This window comes from Trichechus manatus, unplaced genomic scaffold (genome assembly GCF_000243295.1).
Source record: "Trichechus manatus latirostris isolate Lorelei unplaced genomic scaffold, TriManLat1.0 scaffold00036, whole genome shotgun sequence".
In the NCBI taxonomy this organism is placed as follows: domain Eukaryota; kingdom Metazoa; phylum Chordata; class Mammalia; order Sirenia; family Trichechidae; genus Trichechus; species Trichechus manatus.
The window spans coordinates 11,404,716-11,420,210 of NW_004443972.1; positions in this window are offsets into that span (position 1 = coordinate 11,404,716).

Genomic DNA, 15,495 nt, shown 5'->3' on the forward strand with positions numbered 1-15,495 from the left:
TATTAGATCCTTTCCTAACTTCTTGGGCTGAAACTTTGAATGAAGAATCTGTGCTTAGGGGACCCATATCAATAAACTGAGACTGATCCATCTTAATGTTCCTTGCACCATTATCCCACACTCTTAATAGCCATTCCCACACATATTCCCCATGTTTCTGTTTGTACATATTAGAAAAGTCAAGCAGTTTTTTGGAGTGTAGCGTACCTCCTCTTGGGTCACATCTTGTACTTCATTTTTTGGGGCTCGCTGGGACTTAAGTCTAGTTATAGGTCTAGAAGCTAGAATCCATAATGTGGAATTGTTTTGAGAACATTCAGCATTGTCTTGTAAAGCATCTGCCTCAGGCAATACCTCAGGAAATGACTCAGACAAGGGCTCTTTAGAGGCAGCCGGGCTAGGGCTAATCTCATTAGATGGGAGTGGAGGGCCTAATGGTTTTTCTGGGCAAGGTGGTTTAGAAAACAAACATGAAGTAATCTCTTCAGATGGGACTGGTTCTGCTGGCAGGAGTGATTCAATGGAATTTACAGGCTCAGTGTCCCCAGCTTCCTGATTATCTGCCCATATTCCCCATCCCAAGTTTCAGGATCCCATTTCTTCCCAATCGATCCTTTACTTTAACTTCAGACACCTCTCAAGTTTGGCAATTGAGCTAGCGTTGTAATTCAGCCACTCTTACGATAAGACTCTGCGTTTGGTTTTTTGGCAATTTCAGCTCTGTTACTACAAGAAATAAGGCTTTGTTTCAAAGCACAAGTGGAAGCCTTGAGGTCATTTATGCAGTACTTGAGCTTTGACTCTGAAGCCCTGAGTGCATCTCTTTCTTTCACCAGTTTGTCTAGCAAAAGTAGGACCAAACAACCAGCTTCCTTATACTTCTCTTTCTGACAAAACTGTAGGAAGGTAGCACATATGTGTTCACCCTGACCCTCACCTTTCACCAATACCTGATCTACTGGTGGTGATATTTTGTGTATTTGTATCACCACCTCACGCTATGGATTAGCAGTGCTCTCTTTACTGCTGGAAGCAGAGTCATCAACATCTTTAAGACTAACCAGACTTGAGAACCAGTTTAGAAAACTCATCCGTACAATTTTGTTTCTCTAGAATCACTCTCAATACCAAATGTCTTAGGCTGGGTTCTCTAGAGAAGCAAAACCAGTGAAGCGTATAAATATACATAGAGAGAAATTTATATCAAGGAAACAGCTCATGCGATTGTAGAGGCTGGAACATCCCAAGTCCGTGGATCAGGATAGAGGCTTTTCTTGATTCACAGGGCTGCAGGGGCTGGCGACCCAAGATCAGCAGGTCGGAGAGCAGGGGTCCTGCTCACAGGCTGTGAAGATCAATGAATCCCAAGATTGGCAGGCAAGACCACAAGGCTTCTCCTGATTCATGTAGCTACAGGGTCTGGCGAACCCAAAATCAGCAGGTAAGCTGATAGCTCAAGTCCCAAGAACTGGAGGTCAGATGAACAGGAGGCAGCCACAGGATCCAGAGAGAGCAAAAAAGCCAGAACGTCTGCTTATATTAGGATGCAGGCCCCACTCCCAAGGAAACACCCTTTCAACTGATTATCTACTCACAGCAGATTCCATCATGGGAGTGATCACATATAAACACTGAGAATCAGGGCCCAGCCAAGTTGACACACAATTTTAACCATCACAGTCACATATTACTAAAACTTACCCAAGAAGAAATAGAAAGTCTGAATTGTCCTATGTCTACTTAAGAAATTGAATTTTTGGTTTAAAACTTTCCATAACAGAAAAATACTTGCTCAGAGTGAAGAACTATGAAGGGTTTAAGATTTTTCCCTGCTGTCAAGATAGCAAGTTGTCCTGAAAGCTCCCTCAATGCTGGCAGAAGACACAAGACTGTGTTCAGACAAAAAGGAGTTCATTATTCTTATCACAGCAGGCAGCATGAACTTCATGTTCACATCAGTTCTCATGGACCCCCAAATCTCATGAGGGGTGCTGCAGAGATGGGTCCAGGTGGATGCTGTGCATACAGTGGGTTTGTATTAAAGCTGAGAAAACCCCCAATCTTATAGGGAGGTTGTAGCAAACCTGCTGAATCTTTGCCCCAGAGGAAGACATTATCTTTGTATACTTGACAGCAAATGAATCTGCCTTCTGCCCTGATAGGAAACACTATCTCTTATCTCTCAAGTTTGTTCACTATACAAGCATCCTTAACAAGATACTCCAGAACAAAAACTATCACAGAAACTTGATAGATAATTGTCTCCCAAGTAGATGTTTTCAATGTTGAATTCTATCAAACATTTAAAAAAGAAATGATACCAATACTATACAATCTCTCCAAGAAAATAGAAAAGAATGTGTCACACCCCAACTCATTATAGGTAGCCAGCATTACCCCAAAAAACAAACTAGGACTGTACAGGAAACATAACTACTGGCCAATATCCCTTATAAATATCAATACAAACTCTTTCAACAAAAGATTAAGAAATAAAATCCAGCAATATAGAAAAATAATAATACATCATGACCAAGTAGAGTTTATCCCAGGAATGCAATATTTGTTCAATATTGAAAATTAAATGATGAAGTCCATCATATTAACAGGCTAAGGAAATCCTCGTGGCATAGTGGTTAAGTGCTACAGGTGCTAACCGAAAGGTTGGCTGTTCGAATCCACCAGGCACTCCTTGGAAACTCTATGGGGCAGTTCTACTCTGTCCTATACAGTTGTTATGAGTCAGAATCGACTCGATGGCAAAAGATTTTTTTTAACAGGCTAAAGAAGAAAAACTAGGTGACTATATCAATTAGTGCAAAATTTAACATCCATTCATGATTTTAAAAAAACTCTCAACAGACTAGAAAAAGAAGCAAACCTCTGAACCTGATAATGAGAATCTAAGAAAAAAACAAAACACTCACACCCACACAGCTAAAATCATACTTCATGGTAAAGACGGAATGTTTTTACCCTAACATCTGGCATAAGGCAAGGATGCTGATTCTCATCACTTCTATTCCACTAATCAGTATGTTTACCAAGTTCACGAAAGGATAAAATATCAACATAGGCACAGTCAATCACATTTCTATATGCTAGTATTGCACAATTAAAAATCAAATTTAAAAAATCCATTTTAAATAACTAAAAAAATAAATATTTATATGTAAATCTAACAATTATGTTCAGAAGTCCTATGCTGAAAATTACAAAACACCAGAAAAAGAAATCAACAAAGACCTAAATAAATGGAGATATAGACCATGCTCATGAGTTGGAAGACTCAATACGGTTAAGATATCAGTTTTTCTCAAATTTATCTTAATATTTAGTGCAACTTCAACTTCAACTTTTTGTAGATATAGACAAGCTAATTCTAAAATCTATATGAAAATGCTAGGAACTAAAATATCCAAAACAATTTGAAAAAGAATAACACACTGTCCCATTCTTAGACTTACTATAAAGCTATTGTAATCGCGACAGTATCTTACTGGTGAAGATACAGACCCATAGGTCAGTGGAACAGAATAGATTGTCACGAAATAGACCCACACAAATGTGGCAGATAGATTTGCATGAAGGTGCAAAAGGCAATTCAAAAAAGTAATGATTGTCTTTTCAACAAATGTTAGTCTACCTAAACTTCAAACCATATACAAGAATTAACTCAAAACGGTCATAGATATAAATCATAATGAATTATAAGTAGTAGAAAAAAAAGGAAATAATATTGGTGGCTTTGGTCATGAAAAGAGTTAAGCATTGTCCATAAAAGGGGGAAAAAATGATATATTGGACTTCATCAAAATTTTAAAATTTTGCTCAGTGAAAGACCTTGATAAGAGAATGAAAGCAGAAGCTACAGACTTTGATGAAATGTTTGCAGAACACGTATCTGACCAAGAATTTCTATCCAGAATACAGAAAGAACACTCTAAACTGTGAGAAAACAAACAGCACAATAAAATAAATGAGTAAGTGGGTGGGAGGGAGGGGAAAGGAAGACACAATGCTTAGGAGATACTGAGCTTCTGTGCGACGGAAAATTCAGGAAGGTTTATGATGATAGTTGAAAAACATGATGATCATAATTAATGTCACTGAACTATACAGGTGAAAACTGTAGAAATGGCAAATGTATTGTTACCTATATATTTGCCACAATTTAAAAAATATACTTGTATACACAGTAAGTATATGTATGTACTGTGTAAGGCAGAAACCTGTCAGAGAAGGAAAACTATCTTCCACTAAATAGAGAACAATAGAAAAGTAGTAACTGCATCCTGTCAAAGGCTGAAAACTTGCAAGATGTAGAAAAACAAGGCAGTCTTGTTGAGTTTCGGCACTCACAGGTTCCATGTGTGTAGACATAGATAAAAAAGTAGGCAAAAAAATGAACAAACACCTCACCAAAGAAGATACACAGAAGACAAATAATCCACAGGAAGATACTCAACATAATTAGCCATTACCAAACCAAAAACCAAACCCACTAGCCGTCAAGTCGATTCCGACTCATAGCATCCCTGTAGGACAGAGTAGAACTGCCCCATAGGGTTTCCAAGGAGCAGCTGGTGGATTCGAACTCGCTGACCTTTGGGTTAGCAGCCAAGCTTTTAAACACTGTAGCAGTTACAGGAGTGTATATAATCATCAAAACTCATCAAACTGAACATGTAAAGTATACTTCAATACAAAATAAAATAAAACAAGAAAAATTGTATAAATTTTGAAATTAATCTGAGGAAACTATAGTTGCTTCATTCCCACACTGACCATAAACATAAAATGGAGCACATGTTAGGGAATGTGGATCAAAAGTCAGCATTAGACACATGAATTTCCAGCATTAGACAAGTTATTTGCTCCTTAAATGCAGTTTATTAAAATAACTTTAACCTTAATTAGTTCCAACTCCCTACACTAATAGGAGCTGAATTCTGTTTTAGACATCTGATGGTACCTCCTAAATTATGTATTAGATAAAGTCACTACATGCATATCGAAGTTACTGCTTACAAAACAAATGCTGTAGGATACATTTTGGCTCCAAGAGGGCAATCTTGTATGGATTCTAAGGAAAACATTTCTGGTTTCTCTCTCTCTCTCTCTCTCTCTTTAAGGGTATAAAAAGTTTACATCCTTAGGCATGAAATTTTAATTTCCTTTATGTTAAACCACAGTTGTTCCAAGGTACTTCCATTTCCTTAGGACATAAAGGAAATGAAAGATATTTGGAAATAATCAATCTTTGTAATGTCAGTGCCTCCTCCTTCCCCAATAAATGGGGCACCTGCCTCATAGTTCTAGCAGGATAATTTTCCTTCCCAGTGGTATTTGTTTGCCAACACCACTGCAGTGCCAGTGGAGTAAATGCAGACACACTGCCCCAATACCACTTGCCTAGCCATCAAAAATTCCTTTTGTGGAAAGTTCTGGTGAGACAAATGTGTGTGAAAGAGAGAAGTCACAAAAACAAAGACAGTTACGGGGACAGGGGTATCATTGTTTAGGAAGCAGTGAGTTTCAGTTTATGGCGAGGGAAAATTTGGCAACAGTTAGTGGTGATGGTTTCACAACATGATTAATGTAATTGATATCACTAAATTGCACACATGAAAAATATTGAATTGGCAAATGTATTATATGTGATTTAACAACAAAAAAAGAAAAAAGTTACAGAAGAAAATTTAACAAATAAATATAACTTAAACACCTTTGAAGAAACGAGTAGTTGAAAAGATAGCTAGCCAATGTGCCATTGCTTCCTCATTCTGGGTTCAAAGCAGTTTTCACTAATCCCTCACTGTGTTTATTTCTACTACTCCTGGATAAAACCTCAGAATCATCCTCCTTTCACAATGTCAGAAAAACACTATCAATGGTTACAGTTGGAATGCAAGGAAAAATCTATTTATCATCCCATGAGAACTTCATGTTAACTTTAATAGATGAATTTTTGAAAGTTATTTAATACTGGAGAAAACTCTGGAAAGCATTTAAAGAATTGGTCCTCATGTTTCTGGGTTACATAAGGAATGACTCTTTCTATAAAGACCAGATCAGATCCATTTGAAACTTAAGAGTGCTGCAATTAAAGGAATTCCCAAATGTCTTTATAATAATGAAACTCCTTTCCATCTTTACTCCACAACCTCATCACAAAACTCATACTTCTCTGGGATTTAAACACAGCATTATTCCAGTCAACACACTAAAATAATGTAGAGGACAATGTGATCTCTAAAACTCGCAACATGAGTGTTAATGGAACTACTCATTAAAACAAACGTCTGACCATACATTTGTTTTTAGTTGCCATCTAGTCAATTCCAACTCATAGCGACCCCAAGTGGCTCCCAATTGCTGATAGAGCCACTTCCACTGTCAGTAATGAAAGCTTTGTACATAATCAAAGAGCAGTGAGCATCCTTAGCTCTGTAGAGTTTGAAATGGAGACTTCAGTCCCATTAAGTCAACATTTAAAATTATAAAACACTTTCTTCTAGCTCTACAAACAAAATATCCACTGTGGCTTATGCATTTAGATTTCTCAGGAAAATTCAAATTAATATTATTTACAAATGTTGAATTACTGTGCATTTTTAAGAAATCATGAAAGACATCAGCTGGATATGATGTGAGAAAGCAAAGGTTCAATGAAAGATACACAAATTATAGTTTTATCTTCCAAACTACCACAAATTCATCATGCGGCATTTTCATCTCAAATACACCAAGAAATCAAAGGTTATTTGACTTGCTGCAATTATACAACAGCACAGCTGTTATAGAAGTATTGTTTTTCATGGATGTAGTTGAGTTTTAATGATTTGTTTTATTTTATTTTGTTTTGTTTTTAAAGCAAAGGCATTATCTGCTCAATTGCCCAGCAAGAAGGTTTTACGAATTTATCTCAAGTTTCTATAGAAATGCATTGATTAGAGCATAATTTCTGTTAATATTTCCTTCTCCTTCAGACTTCTCTGCTTGCTTAAACTAACAGTGCACCTGCCCCTTGCAGTTGTTTTCATCTTTTGTTCGGCTCAGTAGGTTACCTAACTGGTGGATTTTATTGAGTTAAATCAAGCTGTCATTTCATCTGCCTGAAGGATGACTCAAATACTACCCATAATAATAAAAGAAAAGTAGGATAAAATAATCTTGTCAAGCCAGAAAAACTGATTGCTTGAAGTTGTAGCCTTCAATCAATACACTAATTCCACAATTTATACCTTTTTCAATTGGAGAGGAAGGAAACCCTGATATGGTATTTCTTGGCTCACTGACCAACTTTGACCTTCTATCTATGTGAATGTAAGATTAACAAGGGCTTCTGCTTAGTGAAATCAGCTATGAAAATATGAAAACAAATGTGGGCATTTGCAACTCCAAGTAACTATTAATTTCACAAATGCTAGGAGCTCACGGTGTTTATTTCGTATGTCTACTAGAAAGAAGATTTTCCTTAGCTTCAGGTGGGTGGTCTTTCCTACTCAGAAATAAATTGAAGCTACAATTTGTGGTGTAAAACACCTAAGAATTTTTTTTTTTCTATTTGATCTATTCATTAATACATATGTAAAAGAATAGGTAACTAAACAATATGCCACTCTTTCTTTCAAATTGTGTATTTATTTGGCTTCTTACAAAGTCTGTCATCTATGCTAAAATAAAGTTACACCGTTCTATTGAGCGATAGCTATGATTTCTTACAGGGTATAATGAACTATTTTTTCACCTGTTAATTTTTTTTAAATAATCTGTCATTTTCAAAAGCTTAGGTTTGTTTGTAAGTTGTAATTAATTTGCATAGATTTTAAAATCAATAAAAGCACTTCATTTCAAAATTCTGGACTCTCTTTGGCTGGCAGGTTTCTGCTTTCTTTTCATAGTTCTTCCCTGCAGGCACCAACCAGGAAATAAAATTCTTTGTTTAGCAAGCCCTTTATGTTTCACTAGGCCACCTGCCTAGTGGAATTGTGGCCTGCAGTCAAACAGGGTCCCAAAAACTAGTGCTTTTCTTTCCTAACCCATATCTAAAATGTGTATGTTTGTACGTGTGTGTGCTATAAAGCATCCTGTAAACTCGGTCATTAAATTTTGGTCAAAGGATTTTCAATTACAAAAACTAAGATGTGTTTGTGCAAATATGTTTAGCTTTAAATAAGTTATCTTCTTACATTATCGAGGAGTAACTTCTTTATTAAAATGAGAGCTTTAAATTATATATGTATGTATTATATATATTACACATTACAAAATATATGTATATGTATATATATATGTATTTCTAAAGTAAGCTTTTTTAAACCCTGGCTGTTGTGGAAGCTTAAAACTATCTTTGTCCTTCCCATATACTTAATCTCATACTGCTGCCAACTTCTAGATTTGAACTCTTGAAAGAACTCTGTAAGACCATTCACTCATATGAACCATCTGAAGGGGTTGAGATCACCAAATGAACCTGGGACACAGCAGCTCTTCAAATGGTGCTAGCCTTTAAGAGTAGTAAGTCAGTTTGAGATGGATGAACAAATAACTGTTTTTGTGTCTTTTTTCATAACAAATATAAAAAAATAACTTGCTTGACTCAAAGTATAGCCCCTCAAATCTAATCATTTCCTTGTATGTCATTAGGATTTCATATAAGAGGGAAGAAGAGGGAAAAAGAAGACAAAGAAAAATTCGTTAAATCCTAAGTGCTTCTCCCCCAATTCACCCCCCCAACACAGACACATACAAGTTTACATTTACACATGCAGAAACATATGTTCGTTTTTAAATGGCAAAGAAGCACATTTAAACCCGTACCAAAATTATCTAGCAAGTAAATTCCAGGATGCACTTAAAGGTTACCAGTGGATTCCTGTTTGTGCAATCCAATGGACTTGACTCACTCTGTATTCTCTACGATATTTCTGTAAAGATTTGATTCAGTTGACAGTCTCTTCTTCACGAAAATGCGTACTCTCCTTTATACTCTTCCACCTTTCCTGTGTCTGTTATTCCCTTTTTATTCTCCTCTTCCTTTTGCCTGACTTTGAGCATTCCACAAGGTTTGACCCAGGGACCTGTACTTATATTAATATATATGGTTCTCCTTTGAGAATAATTTACTCTAAAGGCTTCCATTTTCTGCTGAACTGTGGACAGCAGTCAATCTGGGATTCAGGCCACAGTTCCTAAAGGTCACACAGAGGTCAGGAATTAAGCACAGGGTCAGGCCAAGCAGACAGTCTGGAACCAAGAAGAGTACAGAAGTCAGCAGCCAAAGGCCAGTCGGAAGGTCAAGGCTGAGTGAGATCAAAAGAAAGGGATTGTACCTCAGCCAGATGTCAAGCTAGGAGAGTGGGTTTCAAACCCAGACAAGTAGTAGAAACCAGAAACACAGTCTCATATCCTAAACACTTTAAAGAGGGAAATCCTGCCTCTTAACTCTTCATGCCAGGCAGAAACCAGTGACTGGTTTTCCCAGAGAGTTGGCACCCAGAATATGGATATTCTCACTGTTGCCTTTAAGTCATTTGCACAATGAAAGGATTCCAAGAATTTTTCCTATATATAAATATATCCCAAATATCCATCTATAATCTGACCTCTCTACAGTCTCTCTACAGTATCCAAAAGCCGGCTCTCCCTGGATGCTCTGCTGCAAGTTCCATTTGAAAGAAGCTAATCATTTCACTTGAGTTAGATGTTTATGTCCATTCATTTATTTATTTAACAAAAATGTATTAAGTGACTACATTGTGATAGGCACTGAAGAACCAGCATGAGAACAAGAGAGACAAAAATCTCTATCCCCATGAAGCTCACATTCTAGGGGGTGCGGCAAGACAGACAATAAATAAAATAAATGAGGGAATCATATAGAATGTTTCATTAGACTATAATGAGTAAACAAGACTATGTGGTACTGATGTCAAGATAGAAAAATAGTCCAATAGAACAGAAGGCCCAGAAATAGACCTACACATATATAGGCAACTAATTTTTGACAAAGATAGGAAGGGATTCAGTGTAGAAATGATAGTCTTTTGAATAAATGAAGCTGGAACAACTGAATATTTGTGCAAAAAAAATGAATTTCAATCCATTCCTCACATAATATATAAAAAATTGTCTCAAAATAGATCATAGAACTAAATATAAGCCCTAAAACTATACTTTTGGAAGAAAACAGAGGCAAAAATCTTTGTGACCTGGGGTTAGGCAAAGATTTCTTAGATGTAACACCAAGAGCAGGATCACTGAAAGAGAAATTAATAAACTGGACTTCATCAAAATTAAAAACTTCTGCTCTTCAAAAGACGCTGTTAAAATAATGAAAAGACGAGCCACAAACTGGAAGAAAATATTTGCAAATCATATATCAGATAAAAGACTTGTATCTAAAATAGATAAAAATACTCTCAAAATGTAACAATAAGAAAACAAATGACCAAATAAGAAAATGGGCGAATGGTTTTAAACGTGCTTCACCAAAGAAGATATGTGAATGACAAATAAGCACATGGAAAGATACTCAACATCATCAATCAAATGCAAATAAAAATTCCAATGATAAACTACCAAAGACATATTAGAATGGCTAAAATTACAATAATTGACAATACCAAATGTTGGCAAGGATGAGGAAGAATAGAAACGCTCATTTGCTGCTGGTTGGTATACAAAGTGGTACAGCCACTTTGTAAAACAGTTTGACGGTTTCTTAAAAAGTAAAACATTCACCAACCATATGATCTAGCCATTTCACTACTAGTTACTTACCCAAAAGAAATGAAAGCTTGTGTCAATACAGAGACTTACACGTGAATGTTCATAGAAGCTTTATTTATCATAGCTAGAAAGTGGAAACAACCTAAATGTCCACCAACATAATATATATGGTTCTCCTTTGAGAATAATTTACTCTAAAGGCTTCCATTTTCTGCTGAACTGTGGACAGCAGTCAATCTGGGATTCAGGCCATGGTTCCTAAGGTGAATGGATAAAATGTAGTATATTCATATAATCAAATACTCAGCAATAAAAAGGAATGGATTATTGATATACCCAACAACATAGATGAACCTCATAATAATTATGCTGGATCAAAGAAGTCAGACCAAAAAAGTACATACTGTATTTTTTCATTTATATGAAATTCTAGAAAATGCAAACAGCCTATTTTAACTGACGGTAGATCAGTAGTTGCCTGGGAAACAGGGTTGAGGGTAGGCGAAGGAAGAGCAGGAGGAGGCAGTACAAGGGAACACAGAGACACTTTGGTGATGATGGACATCTTTGTTATCTTAATTGTGATGATTGTTTCATGGGTATACATATATGTCACAACTTATCAAATTTTCTTTAAATATGTGCAATTTATTATATATTAATAATACCTTGATAAAGTGGCTAAAAATAAATATAAGACAAGTGGAGAACAATTTAAAAAGATATTAGGGATGTGAAGTGAAAAACAGTGACATGATATTACTGATTTTTTTAAATCATTTTTTTGAGATTAAAATATAGAGAGACAAGGGTAAAAGACAAGATTTCATTTAGGAGGCTGCTGCAATAATCCAGGCATAACATAATTGTTGCTTGCATCAGGATTGTAAAAGTTGGGTGAAGAGAAGTGACTGAATTCTGGATATATTTTGAAGACAGTCAAGATTTTGCTTATTGGTTAAATATGTAATGTCAGAGAAAGAGTACTCAAGACTGACTCCAAAATTTTTGGCCTGGATAGTTGAAAGAATGCAATTGATGGGATCAGGAAGGAAGTGAGTGTAAAGAGTGACTGTGTCCAAACACTGAGTCCTAGAACACACCAACATCAAGTTTGAAAAGAAGAAGGGATCCAACAGAAGAGAATGAGGGGAAGTGGCAAGTGAGATAGGAGGAAACCCAGGAGAGTATAGTAACCTGAAAGTCAAGAATAAAATCTGTTTTGAGAAATGAATAGTAAGACAGGAATGGCAAGCAATAAGAAGGTAAAGAAAGATGAGAACTGAGAATTGACCATCCTAAATATGCAAGCAATTTTATCAGGTTTGTACTGCCCAAAGCCACTAAGTTAACTATGCTTAATCTTAAACCTGTATTTAACACTCAAATGTCAGGCATTGTACTATGTCTTAGAGGATACAAAAAGTATATAGCAAGAAAGGTCCCTGAGATTGGTGATTGGAACTTTCAATGAGTAAGAAAGGAAGGGATAAAGGGCAGACACAAAGAACAATACACAACTGTCTTTGTGCTAAAATTGCTCGAGTGGTTTAAAAAAAAAAAAAAAAGACTGAGAACTCAAAGGCAAGTGTGAGTCCAAAAGATAAATCTTCACACAGATGGCAAAATCAGTGAAAACACATTTATTAGAAACACTCAGGAACATGAAAGGGATGCACAGGAAAACAAGGAAGAATTCCACTCATTCATTTACTCAAAAGCATTTATTAAGCTCATAATACATGCTGAGAACTGAGGATATAAATAAATGCCTGAGTCTGTCATGCCATACCCATATACTATCTGTCCCATATTTTCTTCTTTCCTTCTTTAAGTCAACTCACTTTTAAAAAAAAATACTTTTTTAAAACTTTCTATTATGTCATAAGTTAAAACCAGTAACACTTGCCAGTATACAAAATACAAATTCAAGTAATGATCACCAGAAAATAAGTTCCTCAATGAAATTATTTATGACCAGTTGATAGTAGTGACCATTATGCATGTCACCTATTTGTGAACAACATGATATTTTATGACAACAAGAATACTTACTTATTAGTTTCACTGTTAATAAGTACCAAAAAAAAATTATAGTTCCTGTGAATATATAAAAGTTAAAAGGATACTTCCCTTCCTTCTCTGGAAAGTAGAATGCTGAGAATTGATACCTAGCCAAATGAGTGTGGCTTTGCTCAATAAATTTTGCTTCAAGAAGCTATCTAAATGATATGATCTTATACACAGAAAACCCCAAAGAATCCACAAGAAAACTACTGGAAATAATAGATGATTTCAGCAAAGTTTCAGGATACCAGATAAACATACAAAAATCGTTGGATTCCTCTACACCAACAAAGAGAACTTCCAAGAAGAAATCACCAAATCAATACCATTTACAATAGCCCCACAAAAGATAAAATCCTTGGGAATAAATCTAACCAGAGACATAAAAGACCTATACAATGAAAACTACAAGACTCTACTTCAAGAAACTAAAAGAGACCTGCGTAAGTGGAAAAACATAACTTGCTCACGGATAAGAAGAGTCAACATTGTGAAAATGTCAGTACTCCTCAAAGCGATCTACAGATACAATGCAATCCTGATCCAAATTCCAATGATATTTTTAGATGAGATGGAGAAACAAATCACCAACTTCATATGGAAAGGGAAGAGACCGCAGATAAGTAAAGTGTTACTCAAGAAGAAGAACAAGCTGGGAGGCCTCACACTACCTGATTCTAGAACCTAAAATACCGCCACGGTAGTCAAAACAGCCTGGTACTGGCACAACAACAGATACACAGACCAATGGAACAAAAGTGAGAATCCAGACATAAATTCATCCACCTATGAGCAGCTGATATTTGACAAAGGCCCAAAGTCCGTTAATTGGGGAAAACATAGTCTCTTTAACAAATGGTGCTGGCATAACTGGATATCGATCTGCAAAAAAATGAAATAAGGCCATACCTCACACCATGTACAAAAACTAACTCAAAATGGATCACAGACCTAAATATAAAATCAAAAATGATAAAGATCATGGAAGAAAAAACAGGGACAACACTAGGAGCCCTAATGCATGGCATAAACAGAATACAAACCATAAGTAACAATGCAGAAACACCAGAAGAGAAACTAGATAACTGGGAGCTCCTAAAAATCAAACACTTATATGCTCATCAAAAGAGTTCACCAAAAGAGTAAAAGACAACCTACAGACTAGGAAAAAAATTTTAGCTATGACAAATCCAATCAGTGTCTAATCTCTAAAATCTACAAGATACTGCAAAACCTCAACAACAAAAAGACAAATAACCCAATTAAAAAATGAGCAAAGGATATGAACAGGCACTTTGCCAAAGAAGACATTCATGTGGCTAACAGGAAATGCTCACGATCGTTAGCCATTAGAGAAATGCAAATTGGAACTACAATGAGAAACCATCTCACTCCAACAATGCTAGCATTAATCCAAAAAACACAAAATAAGAAATGTTGAGGTTGTGGAGACACTGGAACACTTATACACTGTTTGTGAGAATGTAAAGTGGTACAACCACCTTGGAAATTGTTTGGTGCTTCCTTAAAAAGCTGGAAATAGAAGTACCATATGATCCAGCAATCCCATTCCTTAGAATATATCCTAGAGAAATAAGAGCCATCACATGAATAGATATATGCACATCTATGTTCATTATTACAGCACTGTTCATGATAGCAAAAAGATGGAAACAACCTACAGACGAATGGATCAACAAATTATGGTATATTCACACAATAGAATACTACGCAACGATAAAGAACAAAGATGAATCCGTGAAACATAACATGGAGGAATCTGGAAGGCATTATGCTGAGTGAATTTAGTCAGTTGCAAAAGAACAAATATTGTATAAGACAACTATTATAAGAACTCAAGTTCTAAACACAGAAGAAAACATTCTTTGATGGTTACAAGGGTTGAGAGGGAGGGAAGGGGGTATTCACTAGCTAGATAGTAGACAAGAATTATCTTAGGTAAAGGGAAGGACAGCAGACACTACAGGGGAAGTCAGTACAACTGGACTAAACCAAAGCTAAGAAGTTTCCTGAATAAAACCAAACACTTTGAGGAACAGAGTAGCAGCGGCAGGGGTCTGGGGACCATGGTTTCAGGGGACATCTAGGTCAATTGGCATAACAAAGTTTATTAAGAAAATGTTCTGCATCCCACTTTGGTGAGTGGCGTCTGGGGTCTTAAAAGCTAGTGAGCAGCCATCTAAGATGTACCAATTGCTCCCAACCCACCTGGAGAATAGGAGAATGAATAACACCAAAGACACAAGGACAAGAGCCCAAGAGACAAAAAGGGCCACATCAACCAGAGACTTCATCAGCCTGAGACCAGAAAAACTAGATGGTGCCTGGCTACCACCAATGACCATCCTGACAGGGAACACAACAGAGTCCCTGACAGAGTAGGAGAAAAGTGGGGTACAGAACTCAAATTCTGCTAAAAAGACCAGACTTAATGGTTTGATTGAAACTGGAGGGACCCCAGAAGACATGGCCCCTGGACTCTCTGTTAGCCCAAAACTTAAACCATTCCTGAGGCCAACTCTTCAGACAAAGATTAGACTGGACTATGGGGCATAAAATGATACTCATGAAGAGTGTGCTTCTTAGCTCAGGTAGATACCTGAGACTAAATGGACAACTCCTGTCCAGAGGCAACATGAGAAGGCAGACAGGATCAGGAGCTGGTTGAAT